A 23,277-nucleotide genomic window follows, 5' to 3' on the forward strand; every position below is an offset into this window, starting at 1 on the left:
GAAAGACAACTATCATATGATCTCCCTGATATGAGGAAGTGGTGATGCAACATGGGGGCTTAAGTGGGTAGGAGAAGAATCAATGAAACAAGATGGGATTGGGAGGGAGACAAACCATAAGTGACTCTTAATCTCACAAAACAAACTGAGGGTTGCTGGGGGGAGGGGGTTTGGGAGAAGGGGGTGGGATTATGGACATTGGGGAGGGTATGTGCTTTGGTGAATGCTGTGAAGTGTGTAAACCTGGTGATTCACAGACCTGTACCCCTGGGGATAAAAATATATGTTTATAAAAAATAAAAAATTAAAAAAAAAGTTACAGTCTCACTTTGTTATTATAGTCTTGGGAGACATGTCATTTTTTTCTTCCTATTGTTACGGAATTTAATAATGTGGTTTCTGAAATCCCATACTTACCACCACTACCATCAAAATATATTTTGCTTTGGTTTTGATTTGTTTGGTTACCTTTTTTCTTCCTCCCTGGAATAAAGGCAAGCCATTTGGTTTTGTTTGTTTGTTTTTTTGTTTTTTGTTTTTAAAAGATTTTATTTATTTGACAGAGAAAGATCTCAAGTAGGCAGAGAGACAGGCAGAGAGAGAGGAGGAAGCAGACTCCCTGCTGAACAGAGAGCCCGAAGTGGGACTCAATCTCAGAACCCTGAGATCATGACCTGACCTGAAGGCAGAGGCTTAACCTACTGGGCCACCCAGTTCCAAGCCATTTGTTTTTTATATGTTAATCTTGTAAACAGTCACCTTGCTAAATATTAGTTTTAGTAGCTCATAATTGATTCTCTTTAGTTTCCTAGGTAGGTAATTGCATGTTCTACATGTAACAGTCACCTTATCTCTTCCTTCCTAATATTTTTGTCTGATTTCTTTTTCTTAACATACTTGTGGACTACAACATCTAGTTTTATATAAATAGTAATGCAGTAAGAGTATTCTTGATTGACAGCATCCTAATCTCATTGCTGATTTTAATTGGAAGACATAATATTTTCCCATTAAGCAGAGTAACTGCCATGGGTTTTAGTTCCTACCTTTCATTAAGTCAAGTCAAGTCTTGGTTTCTAGCTTACCAAGTGCCATATTTACAATTATAAGTGAATGTTAACATTTATCAAATTCTTTTCAGTTTAAAGTCAGGTGTTATATAATTTTATTCCATAATGAATTACATATATAATTCACATTTTTAAATTTTCTTGCATTTCACAAATACTTTTTAGTCATGATGTAGTCATTAAACTATAGGATTCATTTGTATCTTTTCTGGAATTTGGTCAGTTTTTGCATATGTTTCAAAATTTTTTTTTTAAAGATTTTATTTATTTATTTCACAGAGAGAGAGATCACAAGTAGGCAGAGAGGCAAGCAGAGAGTGGGGCGGGGGAAGCAGGCTCCCCACCGAGCAGAGAGCCTGCTGCAGGTCTTGATTCCAGGACCCTGAGATCATGACCTGAGCTGAAAGCAGAGGCTTAACCCACTGAGCCACCCAGGCGCCCCATGTTTTAAATGTTTTTTAAAGACTGTGTTGAATATTTTTCAAATTTCTATGTAGTTTTTTTCTTCTTATGCTGATTCCAAAAAAAACTTTGCTGAAGTCTCCCACCAACATTATGTATTTGTTCATGTATTTCCCCTTGTTATACCATCCTAGACAAATATGCTTTGCATATTTGAAGGTATGTTTTAAGTACAAAAGGTTTATGGATATTGTATCTTCTCAATATATTATTTTTTCTGTAATATAAACTTCTAGTCTCTTTTTAAAGATATTTTACATTTTTTGTTTTTAAAGATTTTATTTATTTATTTGATAGAGAGAGGCAGCAACAGATGGAACCCAAGCCGGGAGAGAGGAAGAGGGAGAAGCAGGCTTTCTAGTGAGCAAGCAGCCCCACTTATAGCTTGATCCCAGGATCTTGGGATCATGACCTGAGCTGAAGGCAGACACCCAACAACTGAGCCACCCAGGCACCACGAACTTCCAGTCTCTTTTAATGCATTTCCTTTAAATTTATGTTGAATGAAGAAGTGCCAGAGTGACTCAGTTGGTTAAGCATTTGCCTTTGGCTCAGGTCATGATCTCAGGGTCCTGGGATTGAGCCCTGCGTGTGGCTCTCTGTTTAGAGGGAGTCTGTTTGTCCCTCTCCCTCTGCCTCTCTTCCCCCACTTACATGCACGTGCTCTCATTCTCTCTCTCTCTATCAAATAAATAAAATCTTTAAAAAAATTTATGTTGTATGAGATTAATATTGCTACATTGACTTTTTAAGTTATAAAAGTATATACTTTTCTATTTATGTGTTTATAATTTCTCCATACCATTTTGTTTTAGGTTTTCTCCTATAAACAGCAAATAATAGCGGTTTGCTATTATAAAAGTCTCTCTTTTTCTAAAAAGTGAAGTTGAATAATTAACATTCATGCTAACTACTGTTATGTTTGGGTTTAATTTTTTCATCTTTTCTTTTTTTGGTATTTTTGCTTTCTAGATTTTTTTTTTTTGCTTTTTCTTCTTTCATTTTTCTGCCTTTTTTTCCCCTCTCTTGATTTGTAAGTTCCTCAACTCATTATGTTTCTACATTACCTACCCTTAAATATTTTAACTTGTTTTCAAATAATTTTACACTTATGGAAAAGTTGTAGTAATTGTGCAAAGAACTCTCATGAACTCTTCACCCAGATTCTGATAATTTAAAACAACATTTTTTTGTTTTTAAACTACATTAGTCACACATACACAGACTTTTGGCTGAAGTACTTGAGAGTAAGTGCTCCATTACCCCTTAACATTTTAGTGAGTACTTCTTCAAACAAAGATACTCTCCTGCATAACACATTATAACCCTCAGTATCAGGAAATCAACATTGATAAAATATCACCATTAAAATATATTGCTGTTTCAATAATGTCCTCTACTTTTTTAATTTCAGTTCTGAATCCAATCTAAATTATATTTAGGCATCATGAATCTACAGTCTCTTTCAATATGGAAGGATCTCTTATTCTTTTCTTAGAAATTTCATGACATTTATATATTTCTTTAAAGTATAGGCCAGTTTCTTTGTATGATGTCCCTTAATTTGGATTTTTTTGATGTTTCTTCTATATTAGAATTAGACTATGCCTTTGTTTAGAGAGATACTTTGTAAATATCATGTTTTTTCATTAAAATTTTACCTACCATTTTTAGCATCCATTGCTGATATTTGCCTGAAATACTTGTTATGATGATTATCAAAGGGGTTTATCAATTCCATTTTTTCCAGATATATTATTTTGCATCCTGTTTTAAGATAGAGTATTCTGTTTTCCCCCAGCATTGCTATTTTTTATATTAAAAATATAATATGGAATGTCATTTTATCCAGCGAGTTATAATCCGTTAGTATTATTTTTTATGTTAATACTTAGATTATCTGAGATGTGGCCCTTCTAGATTGCTTTTGTGTTCTTTTATCTGTCCCCTTCATTCTTTGAGCAGTTCTTACTTTCTGACACAGCCATTTCAACAAGACTCCCTAATTCTTTTTAAGGAGGAGAGGTATTTAGAAGGTAAGATTTGGATGCTCAGTGTGTTCATTTTTACTGAGGTGTCATGGCTTTTAGGAAAGATGTAGGGAATATGTATATCCACATATACTTCTATACTTATTTCTATATTTTTCTTTATATGTAAAAAGCCATGTTTTCATATTAATATTCCCAATACCAAACCAGCATCACAGGACTTATTCTAGTCCTCTTCTTTTTCATATTTATAACTTTCTTCTTTGACAACGAGGAATATTGTTCCCTGTACTCCCATTATATTTATTTATTCACTCAAACTCCCCGTATGCAGCCAAAATCCTGACCACGCAGTTGCTTTGTTGGTTCCAGCCATGTTGAATATATCAATACAGTTGGCTCACTCCTCTGCCTCTGCCACAGAAGAGAAAAGGAGAAAGGGACTTTCAGATTTTTAATAAACATATTTGAGCTTGTATTTTTCTATCTTTTCTAATCATTATGCATATTCTCTTTAAATAAGTCAAGAACGGTAGCATACTTTTGCTTTCATCTGTGCCTCCAACCCTGACTTCCCATGTTGATGTCATCTGTAATTTTTTTCCAGATTATTAATAATAAACTTTAAAAACCTACTTATGTAGACTTAGTAATGAATTTTCTTTGTTTCCTTTTTAAAAAATATGTGATTTTTTAAAAACAGATTTATTTATTTATTTTAGAGAGAGAAAAGGCGTGAGCAGGAAGGGCAGAGGGAGAGAGAATTTTAAGCAGAAAGTGCAGAGTCTGACATCGGACTCTGTCTCTCAGCCCTGAGATCATGATCTTAGCTAAAACCAAGAGTCAGACACTTAACTGCATTACCCAGTTGCCCCTAGACTTGATAATAGATATTTTTTTAAGTTTTTGTTCATTATTGCTGTTTAGTCCTGAATCCTTCTTCTTCCTTAGACAAACCATAAGTGAGTCTTAATCTCACAAAACAAACTGAGGGTTGCAGGGGGGAGGCGGGTTGGGAGAAGATGGGTGGGGTTATGGACATTGGGGAGGATATGTGCTATGGTGAGTGCTGTGAAGTGTGTAAACCTGGCAATTCACATACCTGTACCCTGGGGGTTAAAAATATATGTTTATAAAAAATAAAAAAATTTTTTTAAAAAGTAAAAAAAAAAAAATTACATATTTTAATAATAATTCAGAATATTTGTCAGTCTATAGCTGGTAACGGTCTATTTTATTTTCATAGCCTAGTATAATTTGTCTGATCATAGATTCATAATCATTATTAAGGCTCGTTCCAGATATAAGATTGACTTATCACAAAAATTAATGAAAAAATAATAGTAAAAATCAACCAGAAAATTTAACAAAATGTAAGATGCTAGTTATCATCAGCAGCAAAAACTATAAGGTACTTTATATTTAAACAGCAGTCCTGAGATTTCTGTGGGGAGTAACTAAAGCTATATTAAAGGATGCTAAAAACTCAGAGAATGCAAAGGTAAGGTAGTCCATATTCTTGGATGGGACAACTTGACATGTAAAAATATTAATATTTTTACCAATAATTAATAAATTCATTGGAAGCCTTATCAAAGCTCTAGTAGAAATTTTTTAGTAATACATTCTGTGAGTATTATACTTATTTAGAACAAAGTAAATCAACAAACTAGAAAAAAGAGAGCTCTTAGATCTCAGCGTTTGTGTTTTTTGTTTGTTTGTTTGTTTGTTTGTTTGTTTTTAAAGATTTTATTTATTTATTTGAGAGAGAGAGAAAGAGAGAGCATGAATAGGGAAGGGGCAGAGGGAGAGGTAGAAGCAGGCTCCCCACTGAGCAGGGAGCCCAACTTGGGGTTCCATCCCAGGACTCCCAAGATCATAGAGCTGAAGGCAAAACTTAACTGACTGAGTCACCCAGGCACTCCTACTCTTTGTTTTGTAAATATACATATAGTCTTTGCCACATTTTCATTATGCTAGCTATGTAAGAGTGGATTATGAATATTGTACTTTATTTCTAGCATTTCAAATTGTTTATATGTTATGAGAATAATTTATTCTTTAGAATTCCAGAAAGCCTAATCTATAAATTTATCAATGTATAAAGTCATACTTGAATATTATGCCTTGATAATTTATAAAAATTTCTTATCAGAGCATTATCTACTTCTTTTATGAATCAGTTTTGGTAATTTATATTTTCCCAGAAAATTAACCTTCAATTGATTTTTAATTCAAAAGAAATATGTGATTTTGCAGATAGTATTCTTTTACAATTTAAACTTATTCCTGATTTTTCTGTTCCCTATATTCTTTAAATTTATTTTATTTTTTTTTATTTTACTATTTTTGTAAGAAACTTTTATGTTTTACATTATTTTTTTGTTCTGTGCTATTTAATACCTGTTCCTCTTTAACTTTTTAGTCACTTATTTTTTCTTTTCTTTTTTACTGAAAAGACTTAAATGTATATGGTCAGTGTATCTTTGTCTAAATTAGCTGATTTATATATAACCTTTTAAATTTGTATTATGTATAGCCCATCACTTAAGCTTTGGTTTCTTTTTCAGCTTATGGCTCAATAATGTGTTTTCTTTTTGTTTTAATATTCAGATAGTTTAATATTTCTTATTTTGTTGGTACTTTGAAATATGAAAGGGACATATGCTAGTGTTCATTAATCAGGTTACTGTTCACTTTTAGAATATATTTTTCCCTTTCAGTATTTAATATTATGATATTTGCATGAAATCTGATGGTTGTATTTATAAGAAATAGTCAAGCACCACTGTGATCTACTAGTATTTTTAGTTATTAACAATGCCTCTTTATAATACAGTGCCTCATGTTTTTAAGTGTGTTAGATCCACCTCTCCATCATCTGGAGAATGGCCTTGTGCAGTTTTTGAGGAATATAGTTAGGTGGCAGGTATCTGAACTCTGTGTTCTTGGCAATGTATTTCTATCGTTCTTATAATATGTTTGGCAGTGTCTTTCTGTTCCTTCTTGGCTTATAGTCATACATTTTTCTCAAAATTCTATAGCTAATGCTCCATTTTGTCCTGGAAAGTTCATGTTAAAGAGAAAAACAAAACAAAACAAAACAAAAACAAACAAAAAAACAACAGAGGACAACTTGATTATTTTTTCCTTTTAGAGATAATGTGTTTTTTGTTTGTTTTGTTTTCTGCCGGAATGGATGTATGAATTTCTTCCTACTATGTAATTCCAAGAAAGTAGATCCAGCAGACCTTTTCATTCTCTTTTGCCTAGGATGTGTATGTATGGGAGGATGAAGTGCTATTTCCTAGCCTCAGGGGTCCAAGAGGAATCTTTGGTAGCACCCTTGGTCCCCTTGAACAAACATTCTTCCCATTTTCTGCATTCCCTGGAGGGAGTTACTTGTTTGATTTGTGAGTTTGGCAAATGATGGTCAGATCCTTCTGAACATTTCTCTCTCTTTCTCTTTCTTAGTGCTTCCTGCCTGCACGGAGGATACGTGTCCGGTGTTCTCTGACCCCTGTGGTAAGTGCAAACCCTTATGATGGAGACCTGCAGTCACATAGCCATCCCAGTAGATCTGTCTGATTCAGGATTAACCCATTGGGAATGCTGTTGTGGGCTAAGCTTTAAGCTGGGTCCTCAAATCAGCCTTATTAACCAACTGATAGTTTCATTTCTCATTACCTAATTCTTCTCTCTTCTTTGTCATCATTTGGGATTGCTCCCATCCAAATCTCAAATATTTGGTATTGGTAATTTGTTTATTTGGCATCTTTCAATCTCCAGGTTTATCTTTCTTCAGAAAATTTTTTTTCCTCCTCCTTGTTTTCTCCTTTATTTGCTCTCTATTTCTCTTAAATTTAGAAATTCCAATTTCTGCTTTGGGGTGTGTATGTGTGTTATATCTGCTTTTTATATTCCTTACCTAGCAGAAGGTAACTGTAACAACAACAACAACCCCCCACCATATGGGCAGTACTCAAGCCCAATTCTATGATGTTCCCATTTAGGCTATTGAATTTCTGACTTGACAAAGTAAAACTATAGCTAACTATTAATTTTCTCTGTATCCCTTCATCTGGAACCTAAAAGGCAGAGTTAAACATGGAATCACATTTTTCAGACAAAACATACCCAATATCTAAATATTAACATAGAGACACCCCCACTCTAATGCAAGCAAGTAGAAAAAAAACCCAAAAACATCTCTTGGCATGTGAAAATATGCTAATATTTTGCAAAGTAGATCAATATGTAGGGTTAAAATATATGTCATCATTTAAACAGAGCAGTTGCAAAATGATTTGGAAGCTATGCTAAACTGTCATGGAGCCAGCCATGACAGTTCTTTCATTCTTGGGTAGGCACAGAAGATAAAGCCTTGTCATGTGATCCCTGCTCATGGTGGTCTCTAGTTATCCTCACCCAATCACATTAGAAGGTGTTTATGAATTTCTGCTGGGATCTCTTCTACTCCTTTTTTCGATGCTCCTTAGTGGTTATGGGTTGAGTTGACCCTTCTTCATTCTAGTAATGTCTGCAGTAGCAGACCACTCGGGGATTCTGATGTGTGATGTTCCCATGGGCAGTTTCCAATGCTAATATAGGCTCTGTATTATATATATGTGTATCCATTTCAATGACAATTTTGAAAAGAGGGCTGTTTATCATTTTTAAGGTACTATTTTGTCTGCAAGTCTGTTCACTTAAGTAAGTTACATTGACCTGTGCCTCTGCTTCCCTGTCTGTAAAGTAGGAGTAATCTTAATTACTTCCCAGAGGCATGAAGATAAACTTAGTTCATAGATGTCAAAAAGATTTGGAAGTGTATGGTAGAAACTGTGATTGAGCTTTTGAGTCGTCATAGATATTGCACCAGGAAAAAAAAAAAAAAAAAAACTACAAGTTCAGGGCTGAAATCTTCAGCTGTTCTCTCTGAATAACGGATTCATTCTCTACATTAAAAATAGCCACTGGATATAATAATTTTGTTTAGTGACATGCTCAGAGGTAACCAGGACAGAGTAGATACACTTACTTGTAGCAGACCATGTGGTCAATCAGAATAAAACAAATAAAGTGTGTGGTTTCATTTTATTATACATCTGTTCTTTCATCTCTATTTACTTTGAAAAAACTGCTTCTTCAGTAAAACGACCCTATGATGAGTTTACTATATTTCCACAGTATTATGTTGCAAATATTTCTTTACTGCTGGAGTTTTAGTAAGCAGAGGTAAAAAGCAATGTTTCAAAGTTACTGTTTGAATCTCTTTTTCTTTTGCTCTCTGGAAATGTGGGTGGGAGCGGATCAGAACTTAAGGAACTCAAGATAGTATTTGGGGGGAATTAACTTGTTTTATGTACTTTTGTTACCCGTTTAAAAAAGTGAAATAACTCACATTAGAGAAACTCTTTTCTTTTTAACACCTGAGAAGGGGTAGTATGTAGATTATTATTGCAGACTTTGGATCATTTGTTTGGGCTTAAATTGTATACCACCATTAGTTAACCATTTTAAGCCTCAGTTTCCTAAATAGAATGGAGATTACCTTTTACTGAGTTGGTAGTTTTCTATATGTGTACATGTATTCTAGGGAAGCATGGAGGCAGAATCTTATTTGGATTACAGAGATATAAATGACTCCTTTGTTAGGGCTAATGTTTTCTTTCTCCTTGGTGGGCTACTTGTACATGTCAGAGAGTTTTAAGCACAGAGAATATGTGTAGAACAAAGTTAACAATAAATAATACTTTTCTTTAATTTGCTTTTTAAAAAACTACACTGTACCAGAGGTGAAGGCAGTAGGTAATAATACCAGCTTGGTGAGTATACAGAAGGGTTTAACCAGTGTGTTGAAGGCAAGGGATAACAAACGATCTCATTATAAAGCATGCGATTAACATGGAATTTTCCGTTAAACTGGAACTTGTAATTCTTACTAGATAGATAATGGCAATGAGAACTCCTAAATTTAAGTATTGAACAAACATTTGCTCCTACATGTGATACCGGTGTGCTACTACTGAACAATTATGCCCACGAAAATAATGAAATACTTGATGATAATATGACCATACATATAAGCAAAGACTGATTTCTTCAGAGAAATAACGTATGTGGGATAAAATAATGCCAATTGCAATTATTTAGGCTCTTACTAATCTTTATAGCGTAAATCTTATGGTACTTTATTTAGGTGATGCATTTCAAATGCCACTGCAGTTTTAATTACATCAATATGGAGACCCTTAATTAAACTCACAAGAAAAATAATCATTTGCATTAATCGTAATATCTGGTGTTATCAAGTACTTGGCATGCCAATTAATAGGACATGATGCCTGATTATCTAAAGGTGATAATAAATCACTTAGTGTGGACAGTTATGCTCATTCCCAGTTTAAGACCATATATTGTAGAACCATAGTTCAGGATGCTATTCAAGCATGACTTCTATATTTACTATGGTAATTCTACTAAAATACTTTTTCTGAAGTTAAAGATTATTCTTTAAGAAACAGGGCCTAATGGGTGGTATTTGTCAAGGCCACTGTGGGAAACCAGACCCTGTAAATTTGGTTCTTCTCTTTGGAGTACCACCAACTCCACATCATTTCCCCTGACCCCATTGGCCTTGCTTATTCATTTTGAACTCTAAGTGTTATGCCCCAACTTCCAGAAAGTTTACTTGACTCCTTAGACTAAGTTAGGTATCTGATTAAGTACTCACATAGCAACCAGTACCTTCTCCAATGAAAATATTCATTACATGATGTTTATATTACTTGGATTATTCTCTTCGCCCTTCTCAACTCCCAAGACTAGACAGTGAGCTTTGGAAGGCAGGGGTCAGGTCTGCTACATCCCTCTGCATCTCTGAAACCTCTGTTCGAGGGGCCAGTCCCTATCAGATGTCCAAAAATGATTTTTGAATGATTAAGTAAATGAATGAACAAATGCTTATGCAATTAAAAGTTAATTTTTTAAAACCTACAGGTTTGTGTTCAACATCGGTGAATTAACAAAACAATCAAATAAAACTATAAGAAACAGTAAAAATATATATATTTTGTAACTGTGAAAGAATATGTCTATTCAGATTTCTCATTCTCTTAATCCAATAGAAAGAACTTAAAAACTCTCCTCATTGTGCTCTAATTCCCCATCCGTACAATGTCTGCCTTATAAAGCTGTTGTGAAGACTAATGCAACAATCGTGCGGAACATCATGCAGTTATCAAATACCTGTCTATTATCTGACTTAGTGCTTGCTCAATAAAATGCTTAGTGCTGGGCGCCTGGGTGGCTCAGTGGGTTAAGCCGCTGCCTTCGGCTCAGGTCATGATCTCAGGGTCCTGGGATCGAGTCCCGCATCGGGCTCTCTGCTTGGCAGGGAGCCTGCTTCCCTCTCTCTCTCTCTCTGCCTGCCTCTCCATCTACTTGTGATTTCTCTCTGTCAAATAAATAAATAAAATCTTAAAAAAAAAATGCTTAGTGCTTGGTCAATGAAAAAATTTAAGGTCAGAGAGTTTAGATGACTTTGAAGAGTTAAAATAGATAGTATGAATCAAACATATGGTTTAGATTGTGGTCTTCTGATTCCAACTGGTATAATATTGCCATTATAGCTATCTTGTTATCTGGGAATCTCCACATGAATTCCATGAATTCTGTGTAATGTCAAAATGGTCACTGTATGCCATATGTCGATTGCCATTATTCTCGTTTGAAAACCTGATTAGGTACCCTGATGAGGCATGGAGAATCAAGAGTGAGCACTTAGCCTGGTCTGGTCCATTGGTTTGCACCAGTAAGGGCTTAGGAAATGTGTATTGGATGAACAAATATACTGGGAATTTGTTTATCATTAGATTTGTAGGATAAAATTTCTGTTGCCATGTACTGTATCTTTTTTTTTAAAAGAAGAGGCAATTATTTCTCCTTTTGATTACGTGAATTAGCATGAAAGAGCCTCAGGAGCCATTAACTCAGTGTGGTACAGTATAGTAATTCACCATTGTGATAGTATTTTTGTTTGTTAAGGTGGTTATTTTAGGGGGAAAAGATTTTGTATAAAGGGTGAAGTGAAATAATTGAGTTCACTTTAGTTGAGGACCACTAACCTTTTAGAGAAAAGGTTTTCCAGAAATTCATCACTGTGTCTTAAAAGCTCTCATTGAAGAAAAGGCACAGGCCTGATCTTTGTTGATAATCCTTTACACCTAAAATGGATTATCTCTGTCTGTCTATGCAGCGTTTAATTTACAAATTTAAGTTCTTGTTGGTTTTATTTCATACAGTATATGTTTAATATCTTGGGTTTATCCTTTAAGCCACATTAAGAATTTTGGTTCTACCCTCAAACAAATGTTGAGTCACCCCGATGGGGAAAATTATGAAAAAGGCAAAAAACTGAGAAGAAATGAGAAATGAAGGAGGTTGCAGTATGGTTACTGTGGAGCATATTTGGGAAGTACCCACAAATTCTCACTGGACTGAATCAAACTTATTTCAGTACCACGGCATATTGTGTTTTTGGACCCAGGAAATAGAACTCAAATATTCTGCAAGTTTTTTTTTTTTTTTAAGATTTTATTTATTTATTTGAGAGAGAGAGTGAATGAAAGAGAGAATGGTGAGGGAGGAGCAGAGGGAGAGGGAGAAGCAGGCTCCCTGCTGAGCCAGGAGCTGCCGGGGGCTTGATCCTGGAATTCAAGGATCAGGACCAACTGAGCCATCCAGGTGTTGCTATATTGCAAGTTTTAGCATCAGAAAGGTATTGAGCAACTAAACTGTTAGGATGGATGCTAAGAAAAAGAGGGCTTAGCAAGAAATGTGTCAGTGAGGACAGAAAAAAGAAGACAGATTTGAGAAATACTGGGATTTGAAACAGGATTTTGAATGAATTTGAGACTATAGAGAAAGAACTATGAATGACTACCTGTTTTTTTGCTTGGGAAGGTAGGTGGTTGGAAACTTTACCTAGATGAGGAATCTTGAGAAGAAAGAGCTCTTGAAGTTGAGGTAGTACATTATTTTTGGACATGTTATATTTAAGATAATTATAGGACATTTTATTAATTTAGTGTTTGTAATATGCAAGGTGCTGGGCTAAAAGTCTGTGAGAATAAAGGAAAGACAATATTTTTTCTTTTTTAAAAAATTTTATTTTTTAGCATTCCAAGATTCATTGTTTATGCACCACACCCAGTGCTCCATGCAATATGTGCCCTCCTTAATACCCACCACCAGGATCATCCAACCCCCATCCCCCTCCCTTCCAAAACCCTCAGTTTGTTTCTCAGAATCCACAGTCTCTCATGCTTCATCTCCCCCTCCGATTTCCCCCAGCTCACTTCTCCTCTCCTTCTCCCAATGTCCTCCATGTTATTCCTTATGCTCCACAATATGAAACCATATAACTGACTCTCTCTGCTTGTCTTATTCCACTCAGCATAGTCTCCTCCAGTCCCGCCCATATACAAAAGCTGGGTATTCATCCTTTCTGATGGAGGCATAATACTCCCTTGTATCTATGGACCATATCTTCTTTATCCATTCGTCTGTTGAAAGGCATCTTGGTTCTTTCCACAGTTTGACGACTGTGGCCATTGCTGCTATGAACACTGGGGTACAGGTGGCCCTTCTTTTTACTACGTCTGTATCTTTGGGGGTAAATACCCAGTAGTGCAATTGCAGACTCATAGGGTAGCTCTATTTTTTTTTTAGAGATTTTATTTATTTATTTGAGAGACAGAGATCACAAGTAGGCAGAGAGGCAGCCAGAGAGAGAGGAAAGTAGGCTCCCTTCTGAGCAGAGAGCCTGATGTGGGGCTCCATCCCAGGACCCTGAGATCATGACCTGAGCCAAAGGCAGAGGCTTTTTAACCCACTGGCCACCCAGGCGCCCCAACTCTATTTTTAATTTCTTGAGGAATCTCCACACTGTTTTCCAAAGTGGCTACACCAACTTGCATTCCCACCAACAGTGTAAGAGGGTTCCCCTTTCTCTACATCCTCTCCAACACTTGTTGTTTACGGTCTTGTTAATTTTGGCCATTCTAACTGGTGTAAGGTGATATCTCAATGTGGTTTTGGTTTTGATTCGAATCTCCCTGATGACTAATGATGATGAACATTTTTTTCATGTGTCTGTTAGCCATTTGTATGTCCTCTGTGGAGAATTGTCTGTCTTCTGCCCATTTTTTTGATGTGATTATCTGCTTTTTGACTGTTGAGGATTCTTTTTAGATCTTAGATATCAGCCCTTTGTCTGTTGTGTCATTTGCAAATATCCCATTCTGTGGGTTGCCTCTTTGTTTTGTTGACTGTTTCCTTTGCTGTGAAGAAGCTTTTGATCTTGATGAAGTCCCAAAAGTTCATTTTCGCTTTTGTTTCCTTTGCCTTTGGAGACATGTCTTGAAAGAAATTGCTGTGGCTGATGTCGAAGAGGTTATTGTCCATGTTCTCCTCTAGGATTTTGATGGATTCCTGCTGAATGTTAATCTTTAAAGAATTCCTACAGAATATTAATCTTTAAAGAATTTTTATTATATGAAGGGATAAAAGACATAACTCCAACCATCTATAATATGTAGTAGATTATTCTAAGAGCCATTGCAAGAGAGAGCAAGTCAAGTCCAGAGGTTTCTATGATCTGTAAAATGAGTATAGTATCTGTATGCTTCTAGTTAGGTTTGATTTGACATCTTGTTTGTAACCTCACTGTTGGTGATGAAAATTTTGTTAAACTAATAGAGCTTTTATACATATTGACAACTTAAGGTAACAGAAAATAAGTATGTATCAATTTATAACTCATATTTATATAATAGTATGTACTTATGTACCTATACAAATATATAGACTATACATATATTTCTATATATATTTTTAATGTAGAAAAATATGCTCTTCTTGGAATAGAACCTCTACTCTGTTTTGTAAATTTCAACTATCTCCTTGCATTTATTTTTAATTGAATCTTACTCTATTTACTGAAACCATAGTAATAAATAAGATGTATTTTAGCAATTTAAAGTTGAATATTATCATCTAAATTTGCTAATAAAATTTTATTTTTATTAGGCACTTAATATATTATTTTTATGCATAAAAATTTTTCCAAAATATTTCTAAAGACTGATAATAATCATTTTTATATAAAAATCATAAATTTATACACTAATTATTACTGTCAGTAGCCCAATAATTTAAATTATTTTCATTAGGCCCAGTATGTTTAGTAGTACACTAAGCCATATTTCTTGATTTGTTATATTGGAAAGAAAAGTAATTTATATTTTATATTATTAATCCATTTTAATGGACATATAATTTCTGTGGGCTTTTCTTTTCTTTGTAAAGCCATACTTTCTATGTAACCCATTTAAAAATATTTGTCTAGCTTAGAGTTGAAAGCTGCTTAAATTTGTTTTTGTATTTCAAGCTTTCTATATAAATGTATGTGCTACTAATTTTGAAAGAAGAACAAAGACCCTGTGAATTATATTGTAGATGTTAATGACATTGTTAAAATAATGACAGATTGCTTTAATGGTGGATATGCACTTAATTGGAGGAAGCCTAACAAAATGTGCTATTTCATAGTCCTTAAAAGAGTTAGTCAAGAGCCATCACCCACTTACAGTCATGTCTTAACCCAAATAACAAAGCATGTGCAGTATCAAAACAGATAAAAAAAAAATTCCAAGAGGTATGTATTCATGCACTGTACACTCATTTGTTCAGACACCATTAAATAGTGTTTGTTAACCTTTAATTCAGATGTCTGCAATAAGATAACATAATGTAAAACACAAGTCAATGGAGGGTCATAAAACTGTTTCTTGCTACAGTTTTTATTAGCCTGGTATTCAGTGCAGTTACACCCTGAAGCAAGGCTTGTATCTATGTATTGTATCAATATATTATAATACAATTTTAACCTATTAAATATGTGACAAGTATTATGTTTATTGCTAGGATCTATGAAAATATAGACATTGTTGTTGATAAATATCACCATATCCTACTCTATATCATGGGCTTCCCCTTGCAATTCAGAGGACCCATGGGGACTCTCGGCTGCACCCTCCAACTTTTGTTGCTGTAAAACCCAGAGTGGTTTAGCTACCCAGGGGATTTTTCATTTAAGTTTTATGTTAGCTATTGTATTTTTAAAGGCTATGCATATACATGCATATATATATATTTTGGTTAGATAAAAGGTAAGAATATCCTACTAAAACTGCTAGAAGTCTGTGGAGGCTTTTAATTATCTTCTTTTCACGTTCTATATATTCTAATTTTTCTACAAGGAACATGAATTCTTGCATAGCAAAATAATTTTAAATAAAACTGGTTATTGTTGCATAGAAAAATGTGGTGGTGAAACCAGTGCTAATACCTTGTTTATACCCCCAAACTATCCCCTTACATTAGGAAATCTCAATATTACCCTAGGGAAGAACTTTCATTGAAGTTTAACATTCATTTGACCACCAGGGAAGCCAAGCATGTCATTTGCTCAACATCAATGGATATTACTTTTTTTTTTTTTTTAACTTTTTTATGTCCCTCTAAATACAAAAGTTTAGAATGAGGACAGGCTCATAAGTAGTAGCCATCAATGATATCCACACTGCCCCATCAACACTGTGCATGGATGGGACCAATGCTCAAACTTTGGATAGAGTCAGAAAATGGAGCTCACTTGTTTTCTGTTAGACTCACATTTTTCCTGGCTAAGGGATGTGTGTGTGTGTGTGTGTGTGTGTGTGTGTATTTGAAAAGTTTACCTGGATTGGGAATAAAGTAAAATAGTTAGAAGACTTTGAAATACAACCTTCACACTAAATGACCTACTCATATACAACTACAAATCAGTTTTTCTTTGTGCTCCTAAGAATATGGTTGACAAATGTGACAATTGCTTTTAAATCCATTTAGGTAAGGGGCAAAGAATCATGGGTGAATTTCCTTATATGTCCTTTCTGCCTTTCCATTCATATTTGCACACATACACAAGCAAATTGTCAAATACACATTCACACACTCACACATACAGACACACACATTCAGATTTAAATTTTCAAATCCTCATGAATGAAATCTATTTACATAAGTTCTCTAAAATGACTAATCTGTTTGCAGCTCACAAGAAATAAAGTGTGTGGCTCATTGATACTTTCTCATTTCCTGCCAGTTTTCTAGAAGTCATTATTACCTCTGTATCTTTAAGGCACCTTTATTATTATAAGTGTAATTATAAGTCATTATTATACTCTGTGTCTTTAAGGCACTTTTTCAGTGTATTTCTTCAAGTGCAGTGTATTTCTTCATAACAGATTCAATGCAGTACAACTTCGTTTTGCTGTTTGATTGTTTTAACTTTCTTTATGAAAAAGAAATACAGATTCCCTATTCTTTCTCATGGGCTCACACCTAAAACATGTATAATTATGTATCAATTTTACTTATTTTGTTTCAGTATATACAGGTTTCAAATTAAGAAGTCATTATGGTGATTCTCTCAAGCTCATTTTCCTCTTTTCCAAAGCTTGAAACTTCTTTCTATTTAGATATTAAGTTATTAGATCATATTTGGAACTCATAAATATCTAGGGCATATATGACAGTGTAATATCAAAATAGCTAACCAAACTCAAGGATTCACATTTAAATCTATTATTAACCCTTCTAATGGCTTCCAGTCACTCATAATTAGTTCTGTGAGATTGTTTACATTATTTATGCTGATAAAGAGAGTCATTTCTTCCAATTAAATTGTCTGCTAACACTTTGACTATTTTATTAGAATAGTGGTCAAGTTATTGTGTCTTTAATTAAGAACACTACAATTTGGATTGGTTTAGTTTTGCTAATGGTGAGTAGTTTGTTAATGGAATTGGAAGTGAGGTTTCTTCTTCTTTTAAAAAACTATCTTCCTGCCCTGATATTGCATTCTAACTAACTTTGCCTAAATGTTTGAAAAATTTTAAGCCTGTTAAAATGTCTTGCTTGCTGAAATCACTTTATTCTAGTCACAATCTTTTCCGACTCTCAAACCACTGGACAGTATCTTTTCTTTTTTTTTTTTTTTTTTTTTTTTTTTTTTTTAGATTTTATTTATTCATTTGAGAGAGAGACAGTGAGGAACATGAGCGAGGAGAAGGTCAGAGAGAGAAGCAGACTCCCCGTGGAGCTGGGAGACCGATGCAGGACTCGATCCTGGGACTCCGGGATCATGACCTGAGCCAAAGGCAGTCGTCCAACCAACTGAGCCACCCAGGCGTCCCTGGACAGTATCTTTTCTTGAACCATCATGTAAATAGCCTGTTAGAAGATTAGATAAAGGTGAATTTTTTTTTTATCTGTTCTTTCCTGTTGTATAACAAATAGTCACTAATTTAGCAGGTTAAGAAAATATGCATTTATTATCTCACCGTCTATATGTCAGGAGTCTCATGGGCTGCAACCAAGAGATCAGCCAGGGTCAGACCCCTTCTAGAGTTTAGCAGTCTCTTTTAGGCACACATTATTTTTGGCAGAATTCTCTTCTTTGCTATAGAATTCAGGTTCCCTTTTTCTTGCTGGCTGCAACTAAGGGCCACTCTCAGGTCATAGTGGTCACTCCCAGTTCCTTGTCATATGACTCTCCTACATATCTCTCACAATATGGAAGCTACATTTCAATGCCAGCAGGGGAATCTCTCTAACGTCCCAGAAGGTCTAAGCTTGCTTTTAAAAGTCTTCACCTGATTAATCCAGGCCCACCCATACACTCTCCCTTTTGATTAATTTAGCCAACTGATCTGGGACTTTTTTTACTACTATAAAATCCCTTCCCTCTTGCCATATAAGGAAACTGAATCATGGGAATAACATGGGGGTGAAAATCCTGGGGCTGTCTTAAAATTCTGCATCCTAAAATGTGTATTTCAGATAGTTTAGGAAACTGCACATTGAGGAGAGAGGGTTAAAATCAATATAACCAAGGGATGCCCGGATGGCTCAGTCGGTTAAGTGTCTGTCTTTGTCTCAGGTCATGATCCCAAGGTCTTGGTATGGAACCCTACGTCCAGTTCTCTGCTCAGTAGGGAGCCTGCTTCACCCTCCCCTCTCCACTTCTGCTCTCTCTCACTATCTCTGTCTCTCTCTCTCTCTATTTCTATCTCTCTCTCTCTCAAATAAATAAATAAAATCTTTAAGAAAAAAACACACACACACACAATATAACCGATAGGCACCGTTTTCTGTCCTGCAGAAATTTTATTGCACTCTTTCTTTGTTCAGAACATAGAAGAAGGGCTGATTTCAAGAATCCTTTTTCAATGTGAAGTATACTCGAAATGCTGCTGTTTCCTACCAGCATTGCATCTTAGAGTTTGCCTTTGTTGACAGTAATCCATATTTATAATTAAAAATAATAGCTATAATGTTTTGAACATCTACTATGTATTAGGCATATAAATACTTTTTAATCCTAGAGTTGTTTTTTTTTAATTTATAACTCTACAAATATATTGTTATTACTGCTTTACAGGCGAGAAAACCAGAGATCAATATTATACATTATTTTTTGAGCATCGCAAAGATTGAAGGGATAGAGGATATGAGGGTTAATTTTATGCGTCAACTCTCCTGGGCCAAGGGATTCCCCAGTAACTGGTAAAACATGTATCTCTGGGTATGAGGATGTTCTTGGAAGAGATTAGCATTTTATCAAATAGGCTGAGTAAAGAAGGTCCACCCTCCTAAGTATGAGCTGGCATCATTCAATCCATTAGGGAACTGAATAGAACAAAAGGCAAAAGAAAGGGCAAATTCTCTCTCTCTTGTTCAGCTGGGACATCTTTTGCTGCCCTTGGATATTAGAGCTCCTGATTCTCAAGCCTTCAGTCTCTGAAGTACACCATCATTGCCATCTAGTCCCTTGGTTCTCAGACCTTTGGACTCAGACTGAATTAAACCACTGACTTTCCTAGTTTACTAACTTGCAAATGGCATATGTGGGACTTCTGAGCCTCAATAATTGCATGAGCCAATTCTCATAATAAATCTCCTTTTATATGTATCTATATATCCTATTGGTTCTGTTTCTGTGGAGAACCCTGACTAATACAGGGGACTTATATGAATTAAGTCTAATTCTAAAGTTTGTGGGTTTTTTTCCTTTTATTTACTATATTGAAAAATCACATGGATTAGGTAAAGTTGACACAGCCCATATGAAAGTCTACTGAGCCCCAAATGACTAATGTATAGTCAAATCTCACTCATAGAAATTTCTTGACAGCCTTGGGATTTGGTATTAAAAGGATTTAAATCTATAACCAGAAAGAAAGCCTGATGCTAAGGAGATGTGTGTGTTTCATTGCACCATTGATGTGGTAATAGATTATACTACTTCCAGAGATGTGGTGGAAGATTGATGGGAAAAGGGTTAAAATACCTGTATGCTTTATTGCAGTTTAATGTGATTTTCTCCATTGTTCCATGTGAACATAAAAAGCTCTAAATACTTCTAGAATATTCCCTAGGGTCAATCACTTTGTTAATGCACATTGAAGTTTGAGAATGTCTTTTTTCTAAAGAAAGTGAAGTTTACTAGGACATGTGAGTTACAGCACCACCCCCACCCTCCTCTCTTTTATCTATGTATTTATCTTAAAAGAGGTATAGTTAGGTGTCTTAGACATTGCTCATTTTACGGAAAAAAATCTTCCTTGTGAGAATCACCTTTTGTAGAAATCCTCTCTCCCAGAAGATTTGCACATACTCCTGGTTAATAATTACTGAATGCATTCCATACAATATTGCATGGAGGATTTGCAGGCAGCATACCCATGAGTGTACAAAGAGAGTTGTTACTAGAACCAGAAAGTGAACACTTCTTAGGACTTTTGTGGTAGCTTGTGGATTCCAGAAAGTCAACAAAGACTTGGGCCATAGTCCCTAAGGTACAATTTGACAAGTAAAGGATCTTCAGCTTTTCAACACATGAATTTAAGGGGCTGAGAATTTGGGACACCTGGGTGGCTCAGTTGGTTAAGCATCTGACTTTGGCTCAGGTTATGATCTTGGGGTCCTAGGATCGAGCCCTGCATCAGACTCCCTGTTCAGCTCTCCTTCTGGCCTTTCCCCTGCTCATGCTCACTCTCTCTCAAATAAATGGTTTAAATAAATGGTTATCTCTCAAATAAATGGTTTTTTAAAAAGGGCTGAAAAATCTATAGGCAGTTGACAAAATGTACTGATGTACAAAACTTGAAAATGTATGGCATATTCCCCCTTTTTATGATTCTCTTCCTTTTGAATTCTTTCCTTAATTACCTCTTCCTTAAGTCATCCTGGTGCTTTTAAAGAAGACATTGAATAATACCGAGAAACAGAAATTTGGTAAAAAGCTAATTCATCAAGACTCTGTGGGACATGAAGTTCAGGATGGATGTGCCATTTATTATTTACACCAGATGGATGCTTTGATATAACTATATCCTACCAAGAAAGTGTTGCCTCTAGCTTGTAAAATCATCCCATGAAAGTATAACTCTTGTTAAGATTCCCTTGTTTTAGGGAATAAGTATAACACTTGTTTTATATAATATATATAACACACTCTACTGGCAACACTTAACAACACTGGAAATAGAAGTATTGAGTAATTTTTGGAAGGATGTACTTTTGGTGACATTGTGACCCTAAAAGATGATGTTACTATTTGGCTGACTTCATAGCACGATCCAGAGAAATAGGTGCCATCCATAAAGCATTCTGCATACTTGCCCCACTTATTTCCCACAACTCTGTGAGAAAGATTTTTTTTCCTCATGTTGGCTGAAATGAAAATTAACCTGCTTCATGAATATAGAAGCATCTCCAGGGCAAGGACAATGGATTATTAACCATGCTCTTCGGTCTTACACTGGGCTGGTACATAGTAGGTTCTCAATAAATGCTGGATGTTATTTGTTCTTAAACCTGGATGGGCAGAGCTAGAACTGAAACCCAGCTCTGTCTGAGCTCAAAGGTAAATCAGTTATTACATGTGACTAAATATAAGTTGTTTATTTGCGTATGAAAGTCAGAATGATAGTTAACATGATCTGACTGCAAAAATAGCCATGATCTAGGCCACTTTTAAGAAGTAGATTCTTTAATCGTACTTTGCTTTGCTCCAGCTGGCTGGGGGTGGAGGACACTTACATTAAGGGGGATGTCGTCAATGTCAATTTCCGTCCTTCTTTCCTTCCTTCCTTCCAGCTTCCTTCCTTCCAACACACACTCACAATATACATATGTATTTTTATATTTGTACATTTTAAATAAACACACACACACACACACACACATTTCAGCCTTTCTTCTGAACCCTACATTAGTTTATTCAATTATTTATTTATTTAACATATGTACTTAGAAATCATAAAAGCATCTCAAACTCAAAACAACAACCACCCACAAAACTACCCAAAAATAAGTACAATAGAGCAGGAAATACAGCTCTTTTGTTCATGACGGTTTCCTCAGAATGTAGTATAATTCCTGACATAAAGTAATTTTTAAGAAATGTGTTTAATGGATGAGTGAATACATGACTTTAAAGAAAGTTCATAATATTTTCCATGCCCTGACAGTCCTATCCAAATCTGCTTTTCCTCTTGCATTTCTTACAAAGTGAATGGCACTATGTTTTTTCCTGGTTGCTCAAGTCTAAAATGTAGGAGTACCCACTACATGCCATCTCATTTACCCTTGCAACCCTCATGGCATCAGCTGTAACTGATCCCTATAGCATGTCACTTCCCCTCCCTGAGAACTTGAGTTTTCCTGTCTTCTCTATTCCAGCTCTTTTTTTTAAAAAAAAAAAAGATTTTATTTATTTGACAGAGAGAAATTACAAGTACACTGAGAGGCAGGCAGAGAGAGAGAGAGAGAGAAGGAAGCAGGCTCCATGCTGAGCAGAGAGCCCAATGCGGGACTCGATCCCAGGACCCTGAGATCATGACCTGAGCCAAAGGCAGCGGCTTAACCCACTGAGCCACACAGGCGCCCCTCTATTCCAGCTCTTATTCTGTCATTTAAGTCCATGCCTTTTTTTCAGGATGATTGGACTAGCCTCCTAAATGTCTGTGCCTCCAGTTTTAAAATCCTTGAATCCAGCTTCTATTTTATGCCATTATTTTTCTGAGATACAAATACAATTATGTTATTTATCAGTTTAGAACATTTCAGTGACTTAACCTTATTTAGATGATTATGGCTAATACTTTGACAGCAAGCAAACAAACAAACAAAAAAAACAAAGACAACAGCAACAAAACACCCCACAATGGATCCTATGATTATTAACATTTGTTTTAGAATCTATTCCTGCCAGCTTGTTCTAGAACCTTTTATTATCAGTTGTTTTTCATTATCAATTTTTCCCTTTCTTGTAGATTTGGTCTCTTCTGCTTGACTGCAATCATTTGATCAACATTTAAATATGAAAAATAATTTCCATATTAAAAAGGAATTTAAATCCTCCTTGACTCACCATGATTCTTCAGCAAGTCTAATTTTAGTTCCCCCTTTGTAAGCAGCTCTCTGGCTCCTGCTCATTTCTCACCCTACCAAACCTGACTTTCTCTGCCATTACTCCACTGAAATTTCTCCCATCATTGTTGCCACTGACTTCCCTGTTGCCAATTCCAGTGTTCAGAACTCATCTCCCTTAACTTAGAAATATTGGCTAGCTCGGC

General features: G+C 35.3%; 1 long non-coding RNA gene across 1 annotated transcript in view; it reads left to right on the top strand.

Annotated features, from left to right (window-relative positions):
• The window catches only part of LOC309867171, a 277,043-nt gene that overhangs the window by 77,488 nt on the left and 176,278 nt on the right, over positions 1-23,277 (top strand). Inside the window, exon 2 of the long non-coding RNA XR_014313014.1 lies at positions 6,998-7,048. This is a non-coding gene — a long non-coding RNA (uncharacterized lncRNA). The remainder of the gene's footprint in view (positions 1-6,997; positions 7,049-23,277) is intronic.

Source organism: Mustela nivalis, assembly GCF_964662115.1.
Source record: "Mustela nivalis genome assembly, chromosome: 6".
Lineage (NCBI taxonomy): Eukaryota > Metazoa > Chordata > Mammalia > Carnivora > Mustelidae > Mustela > Mustela nivalis.